The sequence below is a fragment of the Helianthus annuus genome, chromosome 15, assembly GCF_002127325.2.
Source record: "Helianthus annuus cultivar XRQ/B chromosome 15, HanXRQr2.0-SUNRISE, whole genome shotgun sequence".
Taxonomy (NCBI): domain Eukaryota; kingdom Viridiplantae; phylum Streptophyta; class Magnoliopsida; order Asterales; family Asteraceae; genus Helianthus; species Helianthus annuus.
In genome coordinates this window covers 10,699,690-10,726,779 of record NC_035447.2, presented here as the reverse complement: position 1 = coordinate 10,726,779, position 27,090 = coordinate 10,699,690, and the positions used below count along the sequence as shown (strand labels likewise).

General features: G+C 37.9%; 1 long non-coding RNA gene and 1 pseudogene across 1 annotated transcript; one reads left to right on the top strand and one right to left on the bottom strand.

Moving 5' to 3' along the window:
• Positions 1-643: 643 nt before the first annotated feature.
• Positions 644-24,308, bottom strand: LOC110910588 (annotated as a pseudogene).
• A 658-nt stretch (positions 24,309-24,966) lies between these two features.
• On the top strand, positions 24,967-26,364 carry LOC110910587. The gene is made up of 3 exons (XR_002576280.2): positions 24,967-25,607; positions 25,783-25,825; positions 26,160-26,364. It is a non-coding gene; the product is annotated as an uncharacterized LOC110910587 (long non-coding RNA).
• Positions 26,365-27,090: the final 726 nt, after the last annotated feature.

Here is a 27,090-nt window from a genome sequence, read left to right as displayed (position 1 = left end):
TGTGGTTTCAGTTTTATTGCCATTTTGGTCCAAAAATGAAATCAGGTCATATTTGTCTTATAAAATCTTGTAATTTTGTCCTTTTCAAATCAGTTTATATTTGTCTTATAAAATCTGGTATTTATTTATAAAAAAGAAATGACTATTTTGCCCCTAAGGAAAAGGACAAAATAGCAGGATTTTATGAGACAAATATGACATGATTTCATTTTTTGATCAAAATGGCAATAAAACTGAAACCACAGGGACCTAGATGCAAAAAATTTTGAGTTTTGGACTAAAGTGGCAAAAATACCAAACCATAAGGACCAAAATGGCAGTTTACTCAATTATGAATGATGTAATAATCCAACTTGCACTCATGACTCATGTATCAAAACATCTTGAATGTGAATAATGTTTCATCAAACTTATTTTAAGTTGACTATTGTAAATGTTAATCTTTTAAAAGTCCATTACAGTTATTAGATAAATTGTATTCATCCTATTAGGAAACGTATGAACTTAATCTTGACAATTTTATTGTAAATGTGTGCCTTGATGTGCCTCGTGTACACACCTCACCTATGTTGCTGCAACGCAATAACTCAACCGCCTAGATGTTCCTCGGCACTCTTTTTAAAACACAAAAACGGCCATGGAATAATGTTTTATTTACATCCACACAACCTCCCCCTCAATCTACAGATTCTTGATCCCATTCAACATATTTGAAATTTGATTCAATAAATTAAGGCTAATGCTCCTTGTGCCAAACAAAGGTTGCGGTTTAACTGGAGTATGTCATGCTCCCTGTGCAAATAAAGGTTGTCTGCATTGCAATGCAATCAAATTAAAAATTAGTCAACTAATAAAGCCTTAAGACAAACAGGCAGTTGTTTTGAACCAAGCAAGCAAAATGCGAAAGGTCAAACATGAATACCGTCACGATTGAGCAGTTTTTTTAAGAATGGCAGAAGCATATTCAGAAATTGTATCATCTCCTGATTCCCGGAGGTTTCCAAGTACTGGGTAACGATCAGATGTGCGAAGAAACTGTCGACAAGGTGCATGTGTGCACATCTTATACAACGCAAAAAGAAGTATTTTTAACGGTGACTCGCTAATGGCATCTTTCCTACTTGGGTTGGGGATTACAACTGAACAATCTTCAACCAACTTCAACAAAGCCTGCAAAGCCCATGTAAACAGGCAATAAAGACACTGTAATACTAATAATAAAATTTGAAAGTCGAGAGTATGGTGTACGGTGTACCTACCTGCATTGCCCCTTTAGAAACCATATCTTGACAAAGTTTGTTGGAGTTTCGAACCAGATTGCTAAGAGCACCTGATGCGTTTGCCTTTGTTTTGTCTTCCTCTTCCGAAAGTAGTAGATTTGCTAGTTGAGGGATGCATCTCCTCAGCTCTTCATAAAAGAAGTCGTTGTGATACGCTGCGTTACCAATCTATTCAAAATAACAATAGTCAGCCAAGTAGGGCTGTAAACGAACCGAACGTTCAATGAACAGTTCGTGAACCGTTCGACGGGAAGTTCGTTTATGTTCGTTCGATTAGCTTAATGAACGAACACGAACAAAAAATTTCGTTCGGTTAGCTTAGCGAACGAACACGAACACAGGTCTCGTTTGTTCGACTGCGTTCGTGAACGTTCGGTAATATGTTCGTTTGATTATATTAAAAAATAATAAATAATAGATCTTTTATCTAAACATATTGAAAACTTGAAACAATATTTTTTTCTAAGTTAGCCAAAATTTGTACATTCTAAGAATATTTGAGAATAATTATGTCTAAGTTAGTTAAACTCTATTCATCGTTTGGTGGTGTGGTAGACTTCTTGTGTTTTGTTTTATCATTTGATGGTTGTATTTAACTACTTATATCCAATGTTTAAGGATAACAATGTTTTCATTTTTTATTTTCAAGTTAAATGTTCGTTTGCGTTCTTTTTTATTTGCTTGCGTTCGCTTGTGTTCGAGACCAGTGTTCACGAACTGTTCATGGACAATTGAATTTCCTTAACGAGCGAACACGAACATAAACTTATGTTCGGTATGCGTTCGTAAACAGTTCGCGAACATGTCAATTTCCTTAACGAACGAACACGGACATGGCCTTGTTTGTGTTCGTTCGGTTCATTTACAGCCCTACAGCCAAGTGATAATTCAGCAATCTGTTGTGGTTAAAAAAAATCAAAATGTCATCTTACTGCAAAACAAGCAAATTTACGGGTGCGTTTGTCTCCATCAGAGCAGCGATCAACCAGATGGTTGATACGTACCAACAAGCTATAGAAGTAGGAGTTATGTCGGCACATGTTTCCTAGAGCACTGCATGCCTTAGCACGTATATTAGGATCTTCATGTGTAAGAAAGCCTTTCAAGTGTTCCAAGATGTCTGCTCCCTTTATGTGCTCATAAAAATCCTGCGTATGATTAAAATTCATAATAATATATAAATAATCAATATCAAAAACATACTTGGTCAATAAAACCGAGTGACAGACCTTATGTGATACGGATCGGAAGCGTACTTAAATGGCTCAAGAACAACTAGTTTAATACCCGTCCGCTGGACGGGTTACGTTGAACAGCGTAACAAACAAAGCTAATCTATATTAAGTGTAAACAAAGTTAAACAACTTTACACACAAGAGCACCATTCCTTCATTTATAAAAGGAAAACGAACGTCAAAAATTTCCAACCACAACCATATAAAATAAAACTAATAGAGTACTAAAACATGAAAATGCAAAAGTAACGGGTAGATAAAAGATATGCATAATATTTTTAGAGAAAACATAGCGCCGAACGATCGGACCTTGCAACCAGTAAAAAATACCAAAACTTAATTAATTTTCATAAGTGCGGATGAGTTCGTCAGTAAAATTGAGTGCAGCTTTGCCCCATAACGAAAAACTAAGTTTTTGCCACTATATTGTTTTAAGCAATTTTGAAAATGGACAGCTAGGATGGATGGTCTCGCCTTAACAATTTGCTCAAAGAAGAAGCTGACATGGCAAGTGATTTGGTATCAAATTCTTAAATGGGTGAATTGAAGAACGATGTTTAATCAAGTCCATCCGAGTACAAGAAACGGCTTTCGGGCCGGTAACGTTTATTTATTTGTTTTAGTTTATAATGGGTCAAAACAGTTAGTACTTATGTTTTATGTGTTTGGGCCGTAGGCCATATGTAATGGGTCGAAAAAGTTTGCAAGTCCAGTAGGATTATGTAGCGGATTGGAGAACATGCGGGTTGGGCCGATATAATCGAACCGGTACGTCCACGTTAATAACCGCAGGAGCGTTTATCTTGGAAACGACATATCCCTTGATTTGAAACGACGTGACTGTTGGAGACGTACCTATTCGCTGCAAATATATACGGCTGCAAATCCCATTGTTCTTCGGTTCGGTTAGTTATTCAAGTTCGTGTAATTTATAAGTGATTGTTATTCAAAGTTCAAGTTCGTTTACAAGTTATTTTCGGTTAGTTTCATTATCATTCACAAGTTAGTTTTTTGTTCAATTCATGATGATGCACTGTGATTATTGTGGGTTGTATGAAAATGATTGTGTGTGTGGTCACAACACCGTCCGTTCCGAATGGTCCTGGGTTTCCGATGATGATGATACCAACATTGGTATCAGAGCCAAAGGTTTAACAGGAAGCGGAAGGAGTTGTGATCAAGATAGGAACCGGGTTTGTGGAAACAAAGGAAAATCGGTGGAAACCGATTATGGTGAGGAAGTTATTGTTCGTAGTGGAAAGTGCGGCCGGGCGGCGGAAGAGGATGAGTACGCGCAGGGGAAGCCAACCATGCGAACCGGGAAATCACCAACGAAGAAGTTTCCAAAGAAAGTGTTTCAAAAGGGTTTCGTGAAGAAGTCCGGCAAGAAATCAAATGCACCAGTGGGTAGGCCGAGGAAACCGGGGATCCGGTGTTTCAAATGCAAGGAATTCGGTCATATCACATCGATTTGCCCAAGTAAGTATATCAAGTTATCACCGTTACCAATTGAAAGTGATTATGTTGTGAAAGATACTTGTGGTGGCAAATGGGATTCAATATGGGTCGTTGATCCCACGTTCAAAACACATATGACGGGAAACCGGAATATGTTTAAGTGTTTCAAGAGACACTTCGGGGTTGTGACAAACGAAAGTAGGAAAGATTTTTCGTTTGTGCATGGAATAGGAGAAGTGAGAGTGCCGGTGGACGGCAAAGACAAGACGATCCCGTGCGTAAGTTATGCACCAAGTCTAGACAAGAATGTTCTAAGTCTAGAACAACTCTTGTTTCAAGGGATAGAAACGGTTACCATGGGAGATACGTGTGTGTTAAAGAAAATGTTTGGTTGTCGGTCGAAAGGGTTCGACATTTATGAAGACAAGTCGGAAGTCGACTTGGAACAAGATTATCTCAATGCGTTCTACGATAATCTTGGCGTTGACAACGGCTACAAGAAGGAAAAGAAAGAATTCCAAGAGTGTTTGGGTGATTATTATGAAAGGGAATTCGAGAAAGCAAGAAACAAGAAGAAAGTGTACGGTGAACATTCAAAGGCTAGAAAGAAAAAAGTGGTGTATTCCAAGAAAGCGAAAAAAGCACTGTTGATTTACATTGAAGGCGAGAAAGATAACCCGCGTCAATCAAGAGAAACGCTTCGGGAGCGAGCGTTAATCCTCTCGCAACTTGAGGAGGACGTCGTTGAAAGAAACATGATTATGGAAAGTTGTGTGGAACCGGGAGATCTTATTACATTGCACGAGGAAATAAAGAAACACCAAAGGTTCTTCGATGCACCGTTCGAAGAAGTCTTGGTTTGGTTCATTACGGATTTCCTCGGGATTGTATGTGAGAAAGCAATGCCGCCAGAATTAATCGATGGCCGCGACCTTAGTCTCATATTGTTACACCGCATAGTGAAGCACAACGGTGGGTTCAAAGAAGTGATGGAGAAAAATATGTGGGACGTGATTGCGGCCAAGTACGGTTATGAACCGGATGATGCTTACGAGGTGAAAGTCGCCTACATCTATTATTTGGAATTAGTCGAGTGGTACTTCGACTACATGAAGAAAGAGCGTGAAAGAAAGGAAGATGGAGTGGCTGGAAATTCAAGTAACAATTGCGGTTGGCTCGACGAATCAAGCGACGACGACGTGGTGGTCAAGATCGAGGTCACCAACAATCGCAAGGAGTGATCGCGGCCGGAGACTCGGATGTTCTTGCTTAGGGCGGTGAATGAAGAACGATGTTTAATCAAGTTCATCCGAGTACAAGAAACGGCTTTCGGGCCGGTAACGTTTATTTATTTGTTTTAGTTTATAATGGGTCAAAACAGTTAGTACTTATGTTTTATGTGTTTGGGCCGTAGGCCATATGTAATGGATCGAACAAGTTTGTAAGTCCAGTAGGATTATGTAGCGGATTGGAGAACATGCGGGTTGGGCCGATATAATCGAACCGGTACGTCCACGTTAATAACCGCAGGAGCGGTTATCTTGGAAACGACATATCCCTTGATTTGAAACGACGTGACTGTTGGAGACGTACCTATTCGCTGCAAATATATATGGCTGCAAATCCCATTGTTCTTCGGTTCGGTTAGTTATTCAAGTTCGTGTAATTTATAAGTGATTGTTATTCAAAGTTCAAGTTCGTTTACAAGTTATTTTCGGTTAGTTTCATTATCATTCACAAGTTAGTTTTTTGTTCAATTCATGATGATGCACTGTGATTATTGTGGGTTGTATGAAAATGATTGTGTGTGTGGTCACAACACCGTCCGTTCCAAATGGTCCTGGGTTTCCGATGATGATGATACCAACATGAATGTGTTGGTTGGTAATGATATGTTTTATGCTTTGTACATGTTTAATGATGAAACTGATAACTATATTAAGGATATATGATAAAAGAAGGAAAATGGGAAGTCAAACATACAGTTAGCAATATTAACATTTGAATGTCAGATGTTGCAATATTCGCATTTTTCTGAACTTGTTCCATTACATCCAAGCTAATAGAAGGGCTGACCATTTGATTCAATACGAGCTAAATCTTTATTTCTATACCCATTATTCCAAGGGACAAAAAGAAATAATACACTGTTGACCACAAAACATAAATTTAAAAGTTGTCCAACTTTGGACCGTTTGGCATAATAGATCAATTAGCTCACGTTTTGTGGCATACATCAAGTATATATTTAGACTTCTTCATCCTTAGGCACCTTGCCTCCGACTACAAAGTCTACCTGAGTGTGATGACCACCAACCTGTTTAAATAAAAAAAACACTCTTAAATCATTCTTAATGGAAGGGGTAACCATAATACTCATTCCATTTTACACCAATAATAATCATAAATGGTTTTAGAAGGGAAAAAAAGGTTCAAGTGTGTCAAACAACATTCCTACCTTCGTAAAAACTCAAAGTAGCAATGGACAAGTCTGTATGTAAAAAAGGATTTACATCAGTAATAGCCAAAAGTAAATAATTGACTATATTTTAAAATGACTTCTGTGAACTAACTGAGCTAGTATGCCACATGGTCCAAATTAGTTGAGTTTGTATTAGTTATTATTGAATATTGATGTAGTTAATAATAACTATTAAGTAAACTGATCTATATTCAAGTATATGTTTGGACTTATATCGACTATGTTATCTTAAGACTTCATTTTTAAGCATTTGATGAATGATTATCAGCCCAACAATTTGTAGCAGCCCATTTTGCAATCTAAATTGATTAACTCGACCCAATTAAGGCAAAACCGATAAACAAACCCGAATAACATCCTTATCAGCTATAGCCTTTCTCTTTTTGCGGTACATCAGTGGGAACAGTCTGAAGTAGGCTGCATTTTTAGAAGATAGTGAATCAGGCAGTTGCATATCTACTAACACCGGGTTAATATATAAGATGTTGAACTCTCGCTCACCCTGAAGACATTAATTTCAGCACTTGTTTGCTCATCAACAGCTGTAGAGAAAACCTTGACTTCGAAGTTGGTAGAGTTGTGTTTCTTGGAATGATCTTTGTTATCACACCATCAAGGGTTTCTAGACCAATCGATAATGGTGTCACATCTAGCAGAACAATATCACTCACATCTCCGGCTAAAACACCAGCCTAAACAAACAAACAAAATAATTAAATCCGACACCACCAGATTACTTATGTTATAACATAAAATCATATTCCAAATGATTGTTTTGCCTTAACTGCAGCTCCCAAGGCAACAACTTCATCTGGATTGACTGTAACATTTGGCTCTTTTCCGGTTAGGCTCTTCACAACTTCATCAATGAAAGATAACTTTGCATCCCTCAAAGAATTCTCAACAGGTCGTTTAAGCCTAAAAGAAGAATTAAAAGACAATGATTTCAACATCTTTACTTTTTAATTAATACTTAACTATTAAACGAAACAACCACTTTGGTGTTACGAAAAGATAAGTACCTATCCAGAAGAAGATTTGAGTATGGTTCTTCAAACTTTGCATGTGTAAGGGTGGTGTCGAATAGCTTCCGAAAACATCCCATTTTGAGTACACCCCTCAATTATCGAATTTCATCACAGGGTATCCGTATAGATATCTGGCATTTGTTCAAACAACTCAACAGCATTCTCCATTTCACCAGCTCTTTACTCTTTACTGATGAAGAAAGTATTGTGTATTAATAAGATAAATTCACATCAGCCTTACTGAAGAGATTAGCCTTTCCATGCTTGAACTAAAAGGCCTGAATGAATCGGCACAAAAAAGAACCCATTAACATTGTCTCCAAAACCAAGCAAGCAAACATTAGAAACAATATTTGAAAAAAAAAATAACAATCTAAAAATTTGGTGGCGGAGAAGATCAGACGAAGAAGTAAAGATTCTAGTCCTAGATCTTACAAAACAAATTCATGATACCTTTAATCAAATATGAATCTCAACAATAGGAGACCCATGATGGCGACGGCGGTGATTGCAGCAAGGCTTCACTCCAGCGGGTGTTCGCAGGTGTCATCATCTACAACTTGCAACAATACTCTTCTAACATCAAATTTAAAATTAAATCATCTACAACGTGCAACAATACTCTTCTAAAATCAAATTTAAAATTAAATCGCAAATCACCTCCTTATGTTCACAAAATTGACCTAATTCATGAACACATTGTAACACTAAATGGAATTAACAGAAACAATTATCCAACATGTATTTGATTGAAAATCAATAATTCCAAATCACATGCTCAGAATTGAAACATCAAAACAACGAAATCAATATTAACATAAATGGACCCATTGATAATTGCAGTAGTGGGTAGAATAGGTGGATTAACACACCAAAATGTAACACAGTGTAGCATTTGAGATCCCAACAACTCCAACGACGAAGAGAAGATGAAGATAATCAAAGAGAAGAAATCCAAGTCCTGTTTGTTAAAAAAAGGATTAAGAAAGATGATGTTTTGAGGTTTGAAACAGTACCTTTGAATTGTTCAGATGATTGTTAAGACAGATTAGGGCAAGAAGATGATACAAATTAGGGCAAGAAGAATGATACTGACGAGAAGGTGGAAAGCAAGACGGTCATGGAGACCAAAGAAATAGAGCTTGTGCTTGCATGTAAATATCGATCTGCATAAAGAAAATGCAAATTAGCACAAATTATGGCAAATACAGTCGACATGGAGAAAAGTTACCTGAAACATGAACTTGGTTGTAAAAATGGTACATCCAGTGAATCAACCAAATAATGTATAATCGAATTCTAATCATGTTTCATTAATATCAGATGCTTCGCCATCATCTTCCCCTCAACTGATTGTAAATCAGTGGTTTAAGAGGCTTTGGATAAAGAAAACACCTTTAGCACTTTACTGGGGAGAGAGAGGAGCACAGAAAATTCGAGATGGTGTCTTGGTGGTAGTTTTATACACAGGAAGTGGGAGGGGAGCGTATGAGAGAAAGACAACCGCTTCAATAATTGTGGGAAAGTGGCGAGAAAACAGGAGAATTGCCCAACTCCTGCACCTAAAAAAACTGTCAAATTTTTGGATTATTGAGATTAAACCTCACAAATAAAACTGCCTTAAATGGACGGCTAGTATCATCTCAAAAACAGTTTTTTTTTAAATGGGAGTTAATGAGCTGGGAACAAAAGTATAATAATGGGCAGGAAATTTAGGAAGTAACCACCAAAGTTGTGGAGATAATGGGCAGGAAAAGGTGGAGGTAACCATCTACTTGAGAAACCGCAAACAACCGCTCTAAACCGCCATGGAAGCGGTTATTTTGGGAGTTTAAACGGCTGAGATTAGATCTAAGGGCTAAGAATGATTTAGAAGTTGGTTAGACTTAATGGGTTTAATGTATATATATAATTGATAACCAAAGACGATAAATCGAACCAAAGGTTCCAAGAACAGTGTTCTTTTCTATTATAAATCAACCAAAACTGAGTAAACAATAAAGCCTAGATCCCATTTTATAGTTGGGCATTACAATTCAAATAGGAAACTAAATAACAAAATATTAGGAAATTGAAATTCAAATAAATATAAAATAATATATGATATCCCTGCATCATACTCCCCCTCTTCGAAAAAAACTCGTCCTCGAGTTTTGCCTTCAAACCAAACCCACCTGGTTCAAAAGGAACATCAACCCGATTCCATTTTTTTATTATCATGACCCGCATAAAAAATTCAACCTCACGAATCATCTCGCCCGACTTTAAATTTGTACCACCTGGGTCGAATGGAGCATTGGACCGTTTTTGGTTCACTATCAGTTCAACCCCCTCAAAATTATTAACTCCAACTTCCATCATTGATAATGTATTTACGATTCGGAATTTTAAATCAACAGGGAGAAAACCAAGTTGGATCAATCCATTCACACTAACAGACACAATAAAATTCGATACACTATCAATTTCATTTGGCACGTATTTAGTAGGTGATTGGGCCTCCCCATACGTTCTATCCCATGGAACTCCATAACCATATTGTTTTTTCTTAAACCCAACACAAGTCTTTAAATCAATGTCATCATAGGGACCCACCATGATTGCAAAAGATGATTGATTCTTTATTTGTTGAGTCGGTTTATCCACAATTTGGTCAACCTCATTAATACTAACAATTTGAATTTTCAAATTAAAAGATGGAGATGTTATATCTTTACCTTCCTTGTTTAACGAAGAGATATTTGATTCTTCTATGATTTTCGACTCAATAGGTGAAAATATCGTGTCAGTAGCCGTCAAAGTAACATCACCCTTAATTGTGGCAACCATATTGTTATCAACAATTTGAATATATTTTCCAACTTTAATTTCCGAGATTATGAGTGCGTTCTTCAAACCATGTACATCTCTAGGCAATGGAGAAGGAAGTTTCACCCCATATTGACTAGTTTCTCTAAATGTCACAATCTCATCTAAAGCCACTGGAGTCACCCAACCAGAACCATAAACCACCGTGTCACCCTTAAAAAACTCATCAAAATTAACAGCAATATTCAAATCCTCTTCCCTTGCGTCTTTACCAACATCAACAAGCTTTCCACCTGGTAAGTTTAGACCACTATCGGTAGCCCAAGAATACCATTCCTCATCCCCATATTCATCATACACGGGAGAAGAATCAAAGATAAGGTCAGGATCCTCGTTGCCTCGGGCGGCGAATCTACGGGGATGATAACCATCACATGATTCACGAAAGTTTTCATGGTCCACAATCTCGTTGCCTCGGCCGGCAAATCTACGAGAATGATCACCATATCCTCGCGGATTAAAAGGAACTCCGTCGTTGCCTCCGGCAGCGAATCTACAAACGAAAGTTTCTTCTTTTCCACGTAGAGCCATTTGAAAACCAAAAGCTCTGATACCAAATGATACGGATCGGAAGCGTACTCAAATGGCTCAAGAACAATTGATAACCAAAGACGATAAATCAAACCAACGGTTCCAAGAACAGTGTTCTTTTCTATTATAAATCAACCAAAACTGAGTAAACAATAAACCCTAGATCCCATTTTATAGTTGGGCATTACAATTCAAATAGGAAACTAAATAACAAAATATTAGGAAATTGAAATTCAAATAAATATAAAATAATATCTGATATCCCTGCATCATTATGCATACGAGCTACATCTGAAACTATCATTAGAACATCCAGTTTGACTTCCCTTGTGAAGAATTATCAAGTAACCGTCTCATTGTATTTGGATTCAACAGACCCTTGCCAAGGAGTTGTACAACCAGTGGCCCGTGACCTGTCATTTTGGCTAGAAACGCAACGGGTCTTGTAGCATCCTTTAAGTCCACATGTTTCAAGCACTGAATTATACTGGCTGGAATTCCCGCCTGCATGTTCAAAAATAGAATTCACAAAATTATAATCCAGAAAAAAAATAGTTAATTGAAATAAAATACAGAAAATTAAGAAAATATCGACCTCAAGAAGGATTTGAATATATTTCTTCATGGATACTTCTATTGATTTAACCAACTCTTTGTCATCGACACCAATTTTACCACCGGGAGACCCCATATTTAAAAGAAAACCGCTACTTATTGAAGCAGCAGTCCTAGTAACAGCAGATGGAGAATTTGTTACATTTTGTACCGCCACAAATGGAAATGCGAGAAGATTAATAACAGCATTAACTGTATCTCGTATTCCGTTTTTCCCTCCACCGGGTCCACCCCAACATCTTATGCTAGATGTACATCTGATAATAAATCAGACAGAAGTTTCACATGCTCAGGTTTAAGCAACACCTGGCGAAAAGTAGAGCTGCCACCTGGCAGACACTGACATAGCGACGAAACAGTCCATACAATGCCAACAGGCGATAGTCCGATTTGATTTTGATCTGAATGGTTGTTTCCCAACAAATCAATAAGAGTTTGAGGAATACCACTGGCACACAACTGTTGAATTGCTAAAGCCCCACCCCACATCAATCTGGAATCTAACAAACCTACACAGCCATCCCGAAACCCATGCCAATACGAGAGCTTGTTTCCATTGTTATTATCGGTTACCATCCTTAAGTACCCGCAAAGTGTGGCACTTCGGGGAATCAAAGGCACTGTTGGCCCCAATGGATCTTTGATCTCTAGACAATCGAATAACTTGAATATATAAAATGAGAATTCGAATACAATAGAATTGTTGAGAGTGATTTACCCTATTTATAGTTTCTAAAGGGTGCGATCTAATAGACGTGTCTCCTCGCGAATGGTGACGGGTGGTCCGTAGGACAACCCTTAAAATGTCTAAATACATATACATTCCATGCTTAATTCGGTTTATTGTTTGAACTTAGTAACTACGAGAGATTTGATGTTGCAGGTGTTAAGACGCTCAAAGTGCAGGATTTAGGAAGCTTGGATGGATGGGGGAAGATGGCATCGTTAAGAGAGGAAGAAAACAAGTTTTGAGGGAGAAACGAAGGAAAAAAGCTCACTCGGCACCGTAACCTACGGCTCCCAGCCGTAGGTTACGACTCCCAGCCGTAGGTTACGGCTCCCACCATTTGCCAAAAGGACCAGCCGTAAGACAGGAGCTCCTGGCCGTAAGACTCCACTGATCGCCGTAACCTACAGCAGGTGGCCGTAGGTTACGGCCCTATGCTGATTGGTTGACTATGCTGACCGCCGTAACCTACGGCTGGAGCCGTAGGTTACGGCTCCGACTGATCCCATCTTGTAACCTTCGCATTTATTGGCCATTTGATGAGGATTTATGATGTCTAATGGTGCAATTTCGGTTACTACTTGGCTAGAACGAGTGGGGAAGTATTAGAGAGGCACTTGGGAGTGAAGAACAGGATCTTTTATCCATCTAATCATCTAATCTCTATCTGGTTTTTGTTGGTGAACTTTGTAAACAATATTTGCTTCTACATTTTACATGATGATGTTTGTTGAAGCCATGTGTGGCTAAAAACTTTATGGTCATCCTAGGTTGAAGGTTTGCATGAGACAATTATGTTTTGATTCCATAATTTCTAGAATAGTAAACTCTATCTATGTCTTGTTTATCATGGTGTGTGATTGCTTATTTGTAAAGTGTTGATTCTTATGATATTCTAGTTTGAAACCATACGTTCTTGGTGCCGTTGGCAATCGAGATATCATGGGTAAAATTAGGATTGGGTAAGGGTTGATTGGTCATCGGGTAACAACCTCACGTTCTAGGAATCTGAGTACTTAGTTCCCTTTCATCACAATAAGTAATTATGCATGAACTATGTCTATGTAGTTCTTTCTAGTGGATGATAGCACAATTGTTGAAGCAAACCGGATACTTAAGATGGTCATTTGTCTCCAAATTGTTTACAAACTCAACTTACATTTCGCAAATTAATTAGTATTCTTAGTTTTAAAAACCAATCCAATCAAACCAACTCTTGAATTTCATTTCTCTTGCAATTAGATTAATTTAGTCAAGTTAGATATACGCTTAGATAACATACATTCCACAAATTCCCTGTGTTCGATACCCACTTGCCACTATCTATATAGTTGTTATTGGGATTAAATTTGATTGTGACCACGACATCACGTCAAATTTTTGCGCCGTTGCCGGGGAGTAGTGCGCAACGTGTGTTATTTTTGCTTTTCTTAAGTTGTTATTTTTCTGGTTTACATGGGTGTGTTAGTGTGCAGGTATTTATAGGTGCATGCGTACTAGAAGCTCTCACAAGCTTTCACCACTAGTGTTTGATCCAGAAATTGAGAGAACTTTGCGAGCAAACAGAATTTTACTTAGAGAAAATACCATCAGTGGTTCACCAACAACGCCAATTACGCCCATTACACCACTTCGATACATGGATAGAGATCCACCACCACCACCCACTACGGGTGAACCGGCTCAATCTTTTACACCATCATCTACTCAACCGTCACTAAACACCACCTTTCCACCAAACACTACCGAACCCATTATAATCCAAAATGTTACATCAACCAACACCACACAATCCATTACTACCCAAGAAGAACCAACCATCACGTTTAACCCTTCCACTACTATACCACCATTGTCCCATTTCTTCCCGGGTGTGGGTCCATCATATCCAAGCCATACTATAGCACCAAACTCGACCATTATCCATGCTACATCATTTAGACCTTCAAACCAGTCGGGTTTCCAATACTCGACTCTTCCATTTGGGCAGTCTTCGGGAATTCAAGGAGATGGGTATGATGAAGGTTATGAGGAGTTTGAAGGTTTTGATGAAGACGGGTACGCTTTTGGGGGTGAAGGAGATCAAGGGGAATATGGTTATATGCAAGGCCAAATGCAAGTGATTCCAAATGTTGGTGGGGTACAACAACAACAACTCATGCCTCAACATGTTAGGCCAAGGCCACAAGGGCCGCAATTGCAACGTCCGGTACCTTTGCAACAAGTTCGCCCACAAAATGTGCAACCACAATTCCAAAGGCCAATTCAACACCCACCGGTGCCACAACAACAATTTCAACAACCAATTGCACCACAAGGGCCTATACAAAGACCAATGGGTCAAGTTCGTCCAAGGGGTCGGTTTGGTGTACCAAGGAGGCATCTTAGAGAAAATGTGAGGGGTATTGAAGCGCATTTTAGGCCGGTGATTACTCACAATCCTTCACCGGTGGTTATTCCTCATAATAACCAAGGAAGAACCTTTGAAGTAAGGACTAATTCCTTACAAAGTTTGCCGAAATATAAGGGTCTAGCGACGGAGGAACCTTATTTTCATTTGGAGGCCTATGACTCAATTTGCAACACTCTTGGGAGTCAAGGTTTTTCGGCCGATGATGTGAAGTTGGTCTTATTTCAATTCTCCTTGGAAGATAAGGCAAAGAAGTGGTTCTACACTTTGCCTTCGGCATCTATTTATACTTGGGGGGAAATGCAACAAACATTTTTAGACGAATTTTATACCGCCCAAAAGACCAATGATGCGAGGAAAGGGTTGAGAAGTTTTCAACAACAACAAGGCGAAATGTTCCATGAAGCCTTTGACCGCTTAAACATGATGATCAAAAATTGTCCGCACCATGGGATTGAGCTTTGGGAGTTGATGAACGCCTTTCATGAAGGGTTGTGTGCCGAGGATGCACGTGATCTAATGTCCATCACAAATGGGACTTTTGGCACAAATTATGAAGATGAGGATTGGGAGTTCTTGGAACAAATGGCCATTACCTCAAAGAGGAAAGCTCAAGCATCAAGGAGAGCACGACCGACTGTCACGAGATCGCAAGTTCATGCAGTTGACGATGGTAATGTTCAAACTACTAATCAAATTTATGATGTTTGTGCTTTGTGTAATGAAATAGGTCATGCGGCTGAAAATTGCCAAGGAGTGGTGGAAGGGCAATATGAAGAAGTTTATGCGGTACAAGGTCAAGGAGGGGGTGGTAGAAATTATAATATGAATTCTAACACTTACCACCCCGGGTTGAGAAACCACCCGAACTTTCGGTATGGGAACCCTTCAAATCAAGCTAACCCGAATTTCCAAGGAAACCAAGGATTTCAAAGGCAATATCAAACGGGTCAAATCTGTTCGGGTGGAAACGAAGTAATGGAGATGTTGAAGGCGATGCAAGTTGAAATGCAACGAATGAATCAACGTGATGAGGTTCGGATGCAAAAGGACGAGGCCCGTGATAAAGCTATTCAAACTTTGACTACTCAAATGGGTCAACTTGCGAGTGAAGTGGCGATTTTGAAGAAAGCAAAAGGCCAGCTACCAAGTGATACGGTGACAAATCCCAAGAACATAAAAGGCGTTAATATCAATGTGGTAAGCACCGTTCCTAGTACCGAATTTAATGAAAAATGTCTAACCTCTTTGTGTCAAATAAATGCAGGTTTGAAAAAGGATGCCGAAGTTGAAATGGACAGAGAGCATGGAGCACCAATTGTGCCTATTCGTGTGGGAAAATTAAAAATCCCTCACGCATTGTTGGACTATGGGGCAAGCATGAGTGTGCTACCAGGCTATTTATATGACATGTACGATTTCGGTCCGCTTGAAGATGTAGACATCATGGTGAGCTTGGCGGATGAGAGTTGGAGGCGTCCACGAGGAATAATTAAGAATGTTATGATTCGGTTGGGAGAATTCGAATACCCAGTGGATTTTCTAGTTTTAGATTATGCTACTACCACGATGGCGTCACAACAAAAGGTGATTTTGGGTCGACCGTTTCTCTATACGGCAAATGCTCAAATTGATTGTAGAGAAGGAATCATTAACATGACCGGAAAGAACCGCAAGTTGTCATTTAGTGTTCAGACGAAGATGATTAGTTACGAGTTTGTTAAGGTGGATGATAGCGGGTTTAATGAAAAGGTGTTCCAAAAAATGAGAAGAAATCACCCACCGGATCGTGAAGAAAAGCATATGGGTTCAAGCAAGAGCGTATTTGATTACCCACCGAGTCAAAACAAGATGAATGCATTTTGCTCAATGGCACAAGGAAGTGATGGAGATGGCAGGAACCGATTCTTTGAGCCACCTTAAATGAGGGTGGCACGGTCTGGCTGAAGACTCGAAACTTAGCGCTGCTCGGGAGGCAACCCGGGGTTTTATATTGATCTTGCTATTTTTATCTTTCTATGTTTCAGGGCCATGGCAACACTCAAGTGTGGGGAAGATGTGCGGAGATTGGTGTGAAGGTAGTGATAGGAAGTCGGATTTTTCTACAACATTTGTTGTATCAAACTTCACCAGGTCGATGTACTCTTTCCTTAGTCTTGTTGTGTTCTTTAGCTTTGAAATATTGGTAGTTAGTTGTTTGCTTTAGTTTATGGTTGGGAGGTAGGGTGGTGTTTTGATGTTGATGTGTTTGTTGGGTTGTGAAAGTTGGTGGTGTTTTTAGAAATAAAATAAAAAAAATAAAAAAAAAGAAATTTGGGGTTCGAGATGTAAAGCAAATGTTGGTGTTTTTGTTGAAAGCGATCTTTCCCTCAAAACCATACATTGGGACAATGTATCCCAAGTGTGGGGATGGGGGAAATTTTAGAGAAGTTAAAATTTTTTTGTGAAACCAAGTAAAAGTGTCAAAATTTGAAAACTTGATATTGTTCCATTTGACACACTGACACCCATTCCTAGTCTTTTCTTGGTGAGAACTTGAGCCACACATGTTTGTTATTGATATTTCATTGTTTGAGTGGCGGTGTGTGTCGTGTGTTAATAGAACTTGTGTGTGAATACTTGTTAAATCCTAGAGTTAGCATGCTTTTGGAAATGATAGGGGACTTTTAGGAAGCCTCGTCTAGATGTGTGAGAGTGCGGGATTGGTGGGTTGGACCTCATACTTTACATATATGAGCTTGGTATTGTGAGGGGTGGAGGTTTGGTCTTTAGAAAGCCATGTTTGAGCCTTATACTATTTGGTTGTGACCCAAACCTACTTCTTACAAAATTTTACCTTTTGAAATGACCCGGTTTAGGAGATTTAGTATGTAGTATTGATGTTCTTGTATATATTGCTGAGTTGATGTGTTAAAAAAAAGAAAAAAAAGAAAAAAAGAGAAAAATATGAGAAAAATACAAAAAGAAGTTATTAGTTGCAATAGTAGTTTAGAAGTTTATGATGTTTTGTACATAGTCGTTTGCTTTGTTTAGTAGTGGAAATAAAACCTGGTCAAATCAATTAGCCTTCTCATATGTATTCCACCACTTTCCTACCCTTGCACCTAGCCCCGTTACAACCCGTAAGTTCCTTTGATTCATAAGCATGTTAAATATTTGTTAGGAGGAAACTTGATTCTCATACAAGCTTATTGTCGCACACACACACATACACGCGTTGAGTGGTTTAGCATAACATGCTAATTTTTCTTGCCACCGAGAGTTGTGTGAGGGGTGTGTCTTGCGGTATGATTGAAAGTGAGTAAAAGGACGGCACTTTAGCTTGGTTTGCATGATTGATCGCTTGAGGATTGAAAATAGTTTTTGAATAGGTTGCTTGGGACAAGCAACAGGTAAGTGTGGGGATGTGACGGGTGGTCCATATGACAACCTTTAAAATGTCTAAATACATATACATTCCATGCTTAATTCGGTTTATTGTTTGAACTTAGTAACTACGAGAGATTTGATGTTGCAGGTGTTAAGACGCTCAAAGTGCAGGATTTAGGAAGCTTGGATGGATGGGGGAAGATGGCATCGTTAAGAGAGGAAGAAAACAAGTTTTGAGGGAGAAACGAAGGAAAAAAGCTCACTCAGCACCGTAACCTACGGCTCCCAGCCGTAGGTTACGGCTCCCACCATTTGCCAAAACGACCAGCCGTAAGACAGGAGCTCCTGGTCGTAAGACTCCACTGATCGCCGTAACCTACGGCAGGTGGCCGTAGGTTACGGCCCTATGCTGATTGGTTGACTATGCTGACCGCCGTAACCTACGGCTGGAGCCGTAGGTTACGGTTCCGACTGATCCCATCTTGTAACCTTCGCATTTATTGGCCATTTGATGAGGATTTATGATGTCTAATCATGCAATTTCGGTTACTACTTGGCTAGAACGAGTGGGGAAGTATTAGAGAGGCACTTGGGAGTGAAGAACAGGATCTTTTATCCATCTAATCATCTAATCTCTATCTGGTTTTTGTTGGTGAACTTTGTAAACAATATTTGCTTCTACATTTTTCATGATGATGTTTGTTGAAGCCATGTGTGGCTAAAAACTTTATGGTCATCCTAGGTTGAAGGTTTGCATGAGACAATTATGTTTTGATTCCATAATTTCTAGAATGGTAAACTCTATCTATGTCTTGTTTATCATGGTGTGTGATTGCTTATTTGTAAAGTGTTGATTCTTATGATATTCTAGTTTGAAACCATACGTTCTTGGTGCCGTTGGCAATCGAGATATCATGGGTAAAATTAGGATTGGGTAAGGGTTGATTGATCATCGGGTAACAACCTCACGTTCTAGGAATCTGAGTACTTAGTTCCCTTTCATCACAATAAGTAATTATGCATGAACTATGTCTATGTAGTTCTTTCTAGTGGATGATAGCACAATTGTTGATGCAAACCGGATACTTAAGATGGTCATTTGTCTCCAAATTGTTTACAAACTCAACTTACATTTCGCAAATTAATTAGTATTCTTAGTTTTAAAAACCAATCCAATCAAACCAACTCTTGAATTTCATTTCTCTTGCAATTAGATTAATTTAGTCAAGTTAGATATACGCTTAGATAACATACATTCCACAAACTCCCTGTGTTCGATACCCACTTGCCACTATCTATATAGTTGTTATTGGGATTAAATTTGATTGTGACCACGACATCACGTCAAATGGTTGCATCTCTTGAATTGTGTGGATGTGATTAAACATGAAGAGATGCTGTAACGCCTCGTATTTTCGATCTTTCTAATTATAGCTTGATGACTTGTACTTTCCAATTTAGTCAATTGTACTCTCGTTTATTCCCAAATTTCATTCCGAGACTTGAATCATAATGAAAAAGTGCATTATTTTGATCATACATTTGTTTGGATTCTATGTTATGAAATTTCACGTTGAAACACGTTGAAACTATGTTAAACACGTAAAAACAGTGGAGAGATATCCTAATCTTGGCTCTCGAAACAAGTAATATCAAGAGATTACCCTAAACCGTACGAAAATTTGGGAATTCGTATGTTAATTCGGTAGTTTACCAGAAAGTTGCGTAAAATCGAATAATTACAACATTTATTAATATTAAACAATTAATTAGATTAAATAAATAAATTATTTTTATTTATCATATCTTAAAAAAAATAAAAAATAAAAGAATAACAAAAATAAATATATATATATAAATAAAAATAACAAATTTTATTAGTTTTTAGTTAGTTTAAACTAACTAAGTTAGTTAAACCTTTGTAACATTGAGGTTAACCAAGTTAAGCCTAACTTGGTTAGTTTATTAAAGGAAACAACTAACTGAGTTTGAAAACTCAGTTAGTTCAGTTAAAGTCAAAAAGAATCAAAAAAATAGGTTTTATGCGCGTGGGACAGGATCGAACCGGAGACCTCTAGGATAACAAACGAATGACTAACCACTCGGTCGGGAATACCAGATCCGACCATTTATGAAATCAACTAAACCTTATGCGCGATTTCGGACTTTCCATTTTTTTAAACACTTACCGCCAACACAGTGACAGCAAGTAACAAACCAGATTTCCTTTCATTGCTCGGTTGACTGATTCGGAATTACTAAACAAATTCGCGTTTCCTTTTTTGTCAATCAATTATGATCAATCATAATCGTTTCCATATTACGGACCATTTCCAAACTCATACGATTCATTCGACACCTATAAATACCGGTTCATACCTCCATCGAAAACACACCCTTCTTCAAACCCACTCGCACTTTTTATTCTTCCTCACTGTTTCGAAGGTCGCCGGAGTTCGTTGGCGCAAACCCGAAATAAAACGAAACCAACTCGACTCGAACCGAAACCAAAACCGTTGTCGCCGGAGACCTGCTTCTTCGCCGGAATTGCTCCACCTCTGACCACCGTCGAACCACCGCACCTTCGCCGCCGGTACGAAATCCCGATTCCATTCATTCTTTTTCTTTTTTTTCTTATATATAAGTATGAATATATACAGTTTTTTTTTTCGATCCATTATATATATATAACAGTTTGTTTTTATTATTACAATTATTATTATTATTATTATTATTATTATTATCCTTATTATTATTATTATTAATATTATTATTATTATCGTTATTATTATTATTATTATAATAAAACAGATTTATAAAATTATCATTTTAACAGATTTATTCTAATATCTGAAATATTATTTTAGTTCAGAAATTTATAAGAACAGATTGTCATATATTTCATTAATGAAACTTATGATTGTTAATTTAGACATGTTTATATTATTCTAATATGCCTTTTTATAATCTCTAAATTCCCAATAATTAACAAATCCTCAAAAATTAATAGGGTAATTCTCTTGTGCACACTCTTGGGCAAATTCCTGATTCTTAATCTTATTCCAAGAAATACGCAACGCACACTAAGGTGAGTATACTCGATCCCATTTTCGTTTTACACACTTTGGGAGCAACATGTATTCATATTCAAATTCACAAACACGTTGAACGTTATTTATTCACACTCTATCCAAATTTCACATGAACGATTGATGCTTGTTATACACTTCATGTTTATATGCTCATTAACCTTGTTAAACTTATTTAATCTTGTTAGACTTGTTAAACTTGTGAGACTTGTTAGACTTGTTATACTCATTAAACTCCTATGCTATAGGGGTACGCATCGCCCTTGAGTGTGTCTTGGGGTGTTTGCACTTGAAACTTGGGTTTGACATATAAAACATTGCTTCGGCATACTGTTAACTTGTATCATCCTATTCATGTTGGATATGGGCACATTTAAACATTTTATTCTACTATGCTATGTATCAAACTTGTATACTCGCCAACATTTTTTTTGTTGATGTTATTTTAATACATGTTGCAGGTTGATAGACGAGGAATTCAAGAATCAAGTTAGGATGGATTAGAAACACACCTAGAAATAAACTATGTTGGAATCCTGTTTTGTTTATTTGAACAATGTATGACATTTTGGAATTTATGAAATTGAATATAAATTATATTGTCACAATTAGTGTTATGTTGTTTTGAGCAATTTGTTCGTCTCATCCCGATGTTTCCGCCATCGGTTGGGGTGTGACAGATGCGTCCCTCGATTCCAAAAGTCGCGCCCCTTTATCTCTGATGTATTGCCGCCCTTTGTAACTCCTTCTTGAATAGACACGTGACCATGCCTTGTGTGTCTGCCTGAAATCAAACAGATGCGACTCCAGGGGTGTCGCAACTCTTGGAGTGTTGGTTGTCAAGTTCTGTTTTGTCAACATTAGTCCCTCAACTTTGTAACCACCAATCTTTTCTTTAATTACCATAAAACCCTTGCAGTTTAGGATGTGTAGGGATTATAACTTTCATTCATCCCCTAATCACAAACATCCTTGAGTTGTTGTAGATCTTGAACTTGATGAATTCCATCTTCTTGAAATTCTCCTCGGTATCCAACGTTTCGCATAGATTTTTGATAAACTGACTCACTCAGATCTCTCTTGCGGTTGTATCACACAACAATTTTTTTCTGACCCAGTCACAGGATACGCGTGTCATCCTCTTGGTCTATCACAGACTTAATCTCGTGGTTGTTTCTCACAACGGGTTCTTCATCATTTATTGCTTCCCTCACGGATTCTCCACTTTTACCGGATCTAGTCACTGAACTTTTTTATTGTACCTTTCACAGGTTATCTCACACGATTTTTCTTTCCTTCGACTCCTCATAAATCGACTACACTTTTCCACACGGTTTCGAATCACCCAAACCTTTTTGATGTCTCACCAATAGTATTCATTGTTTCAATAACTTCAACCTTTTTTGCATTCACTGCACTTTATTTTTTCTACACTCAATGCAACAATTTTCTCTTCTTGTTTCCTACATTCACTGCATCACTTTTCACTATCCTACATCCACTGCATCATCATGTTTTTTTCGCATTCACTGCATCTACAATTGTCTATTCCGCATAGAACTTTGTTTCTGTTAAAAAAAACCTTCGAACCTTCACTTGGTAAATCTAGATTCTTCGAACACACTTCGAATCACTCGAATGATTCCGTCTTTACTCGCTTCTTCTTCACGATCGACTCACTCGATTTTCTTTTTCCCAATTGATTCGCTCAATTTTCTTTTCTATATTATGAATTTGGCCTTCAAAACTTCACCCGCGAATAAATCTGATCGCGTATAATCACCGAATTAAATTTTGATTCTTCTTGGCCCTCCAAATGAAACAAAAAGAACCCTGTTCTGCGCTCTTGTACTTGGTTCGATACACTCACGAACCCTTAGTCTGATTGCTAACTTAGAACTCTCACAACCCTTGCTTTCTTGTTTCTAAAATTTCCTGGCCGCCAATACGAACCACTGTACCAGTAAATTCAATTCCCCTGAATTCAACAAACTCTTAAATCTTTAACGCGCGTATAACTCCAACGCGTAATAACTAATCAATCTAATTCGCACTAAACCTCGGAATCAAAACCCTAGATTCCTAACCCCTGGTTCGTCCCTGAATCGAAAAATAAAACTAACTTGCGAATTAAGAATAATAAAAACCTGATCGCGAATTCCCTGCGATGCTTAGAACCTGATGCTCTGATACCAATTGTTGGCCCCAATGGATCTTTGATCTCTAGACAATCGAATAACTTGAATATATAAAATGAGAATTCGAATATATTAGAATTGTTGAGAGTGATTTACAAATGAGAAATCTATCCCTATTTATAGTTTCTAAAGGGTGCGATCTAATAGACGCGTCTCCTCGCGAACGGTTGCATCTCTTGAATTGCGTGGATGTGATTAAACATGAAGATATGCGTCCCTTGATTCCAAAAGTCGCATCCCTTTGTCTCTGATGTATTGCCGCCCTTTGTAACTCCTTCTTGAATAGACGTGCCCTTGCTTCCCAATAGACATGACCATGCCTTCCAATAGACGTGACCATGCCTTGTGTGTCTGCCCGAAATCAAACAGATGCGACTCCAGGGGTGTGGCAACTCTTGGAGTGTTGGTTGTCAAGTTCTGTTTTGTCAACATTAGTCCCTCAACTTTGTAACCGCCAATCTTTTCTTTAATTACCATAAAACCCTTATAGTTTAGGATGTGTAGGTATTATAACTTTCAGGCACGGCTATTTCAGATGTCGATGTTTCAACAGAAGAGTTACTCTCAAGGGACAAAATAGAAGCAAGCGCCAACATAGCGGATCCATGAGGTTGAAAGGAATTCTATATTCTATCACATAAAGAATAATGGTGTGCAAGATCAGAGAGGCACGAGTGTTTTTTTTTGTTGATGATGTAAGCATGAAAAGAGCAGAGTTTCTTCCGGTTGACTTTAGGGATTGTGCAATTGCAGCGAGTAGAAGACATGAATGGCAAATTAAAGCACATGGATTGGATATTTTACTTTTTAGATTGTTTGTGTCGCCTGTTTGTGAAGGTATGTCCATAGAAGCACAAAGTGATAGTATTGAAAATATCTCGGAGATGATTGTATTATCGCCACTGCCACTAACGACTGTCGAAACAGGTAAAGTGTAACATTCCCAAAATTCTTATTTAAATAAAATATATAAAAACTTATGTTATTAAAAGGATGCATCATGGGTAAGTTGACCCATGGAAATATGAGATATTTTTGGGCAAATGTAGTAACCGTTTAATAACTAATTTATAAAAATACATTATATTTGAACCTACTCTGTTTTTAATGAAATTTGGTTCAAATTGTAGATAAAAATTATTCTCGTTATAATGACATATTCATTGTTTTATAAAAGGTCATATTTTAGAAGTTATAAGCGCCATATAACTGAAGCTGTTTAATTAGTTATAATCTATAAAATAATAAAACTAATATTCAAACAAACATATTAATGTATAAAGGCAACGTGTACTACTTGAAAGTGTAAGTACATGATGAAATTAAATATTGATAATACGTGTATATTATAACATTAAAATAATCAACAAATTTATTTGTCATTTGATCCATTAAATGAATGAACGGACGTGTACAGGAAACGTGTCCTCCAAAGTCCAACATTTTTCCTATAAATAGACATAGATGGATTCTAAAGAAATTGCTAAAATCCCCTGCAACCTCTCTAAGATTTCGCCAAACTTTCTCCCCCCTCTCTTTCTAAAATATCCTATATTGCTTATTATTTATTTAATAATAATAAAGCCATGACCCGTTTTAAGTATTGTAGCCCTTGATCACTGATACCCTGTCCGACTGACGTGGGGCCCCGTAACGTATGTCAAGGCTCTGCCTAAATCCGTTGGGGTTCTGTCTCGTGACGTAGGGATAATGTGGAATTGGGTTACTATACTTAATGTGAGTACACTATATATTTTATTAAATAATCCAGGAGTTATACCCAAAATATAACAACCCTCCCGCATATTTTTCTGACTCCCTACACTTCCTAAAATACACCCCGTATAGGAAAACTAAACCCGAAATATAATATAACATTGAAAATAATGGAAAACAATAAATATTAAGTTAAGGCGGGCTGCATAGACCCACCCTAACCTTTAACGCGGGCCGCATTAAGGTGTAACCGGACTCCGCTGAAATCTTTAGTTCATGCGGGCCGCGTATGATATCGTTAAGTTAACGCGGGCCGCGAGAGATCGAAGTTGTGGCGCAGCCCGGTGATGACACGTGTCATCATCGTGGCGGGTCTAGGGGTGAGCCGGACAAGCTAGTCCGTTGACCAGGATTGACGCGGGCCCCATAATCCCTGTCCATTCTTTACGCGGGCCGCGTGGGAACCAGAATCAGCACCTATATAAGAAGGCCATCGGGTTTCACTTTCCGTCGCTCACATCTTTCTTTCTAAACGAATTTATGAAGTAGTAGAGATTATAGTTGGGTATTATACCCCTAATTAGCGAAGCTCTGCCTCGTTGTAAGTAACATAACCCCTGGATACGTATTAGATACTCTGCCCGATTGATCTAGGGTTCCGTAACGGCTGTCGTGGTTCTGCCCGACGTAGTCATTGGAATGCCGTCTCGGGGAGAGTATTACTAATGTTAAAATGGGTTATTATACTAACGCGTGTGCGTTGTTTATTCAACTAGATTATAACCAGGAAGCCACAAAGGAAATACCTAAAGTAGCAATGTGAGTAATCTCCTTTTTATTAACAGTTTTTACAAAACCTTAACCTTTTTACAATGCAATTTAGCAGTGATTGAGTCTTTGTAATTCTACAATTACTGCCGGTATGTTGGGGTTTTGTATACAAAATGTGAGTAACGTTACCATTGGACGAAGAGTTAGCCAATGTGTAATATGACCCTCAGTCAGACTTGACACTACTGAATGAGCAATTGGGTAGATATAAACATTGTAATCGCCCTCAATACTGTTTAAATTAAATTAATATTTCTTGATTAAACTAGGATTCACTCACCAGTATTTCTTGCTGATAAAATGTTTTTAAAACGCGTTTCAGGTAACACAATGTGAAAGCCAATTAGAATAAAGCCAGCTCGAGAGCACTGACGGCTTGGAAAAATGTGGCTATAAAAGTTACCTAAAAGACGATGTTTTAAATTCAATAAAATAAGGGTTATCCTTATAAATATGTTGTAACAAGAAACTTGGGTTTTACCCATGTGATCATTAAAATAAAATTATGGTGGTTTACTCTGATTCAATATTTCCTAACTACGGTCCCGATGAAAATTTCCGCTGCCAAATAAGTTAATAACGTGATACCACCGCAACTGGTTCGCGGCCGCCCGTTCCCGGGAATTAGGGATCGGGGGTTGTGACATAAAGAGCTAGGAAGACCACATAAAACGCCACTGACTGAGCTATTGTGCAGGGAACACCTTAAGATAATCTGAAAAAAAGAAAAGAATTGCATCACTCTTTAAGTAATGAAAGATTGAGTTATGTTTTGTCTCTAACAGGTCAAAAGAGAAAGTGTGTGTATCTGTGTAGCTTTAAAAGAAAGCGGGTAATATTAGGTGGAATAGTGCCAACACAGCCTCAAGTGTGTTTCTAATGCACTAAGGCTCCTAAATATTTGTATTTAAATAATCAAATTATTATTGAAAAACTTGAATTCTCTAATCATAACATAACTGACAGCTATGCAGTTAATATCGATGATATTTCACTCATATATCAATTGTCGGTCCCCATGTTGTTTTGCAGCCTAGGTACATATCAAGATTCATGAAACCCTATCATAGTGTTTTAACTCTTAATTGTTAATTGTTAGTGTTTTAAGTCGTAGTGAGTTCCTACTTGCGACAATTGTTAGTGTTTTGCAAGTTGCAAAAGGTTATTTTGTTAATGGTAGAAGAGTAAATTGTTAGTGTTAAATTGCTATATATATATATATATATATATATATATATATATATATATATATA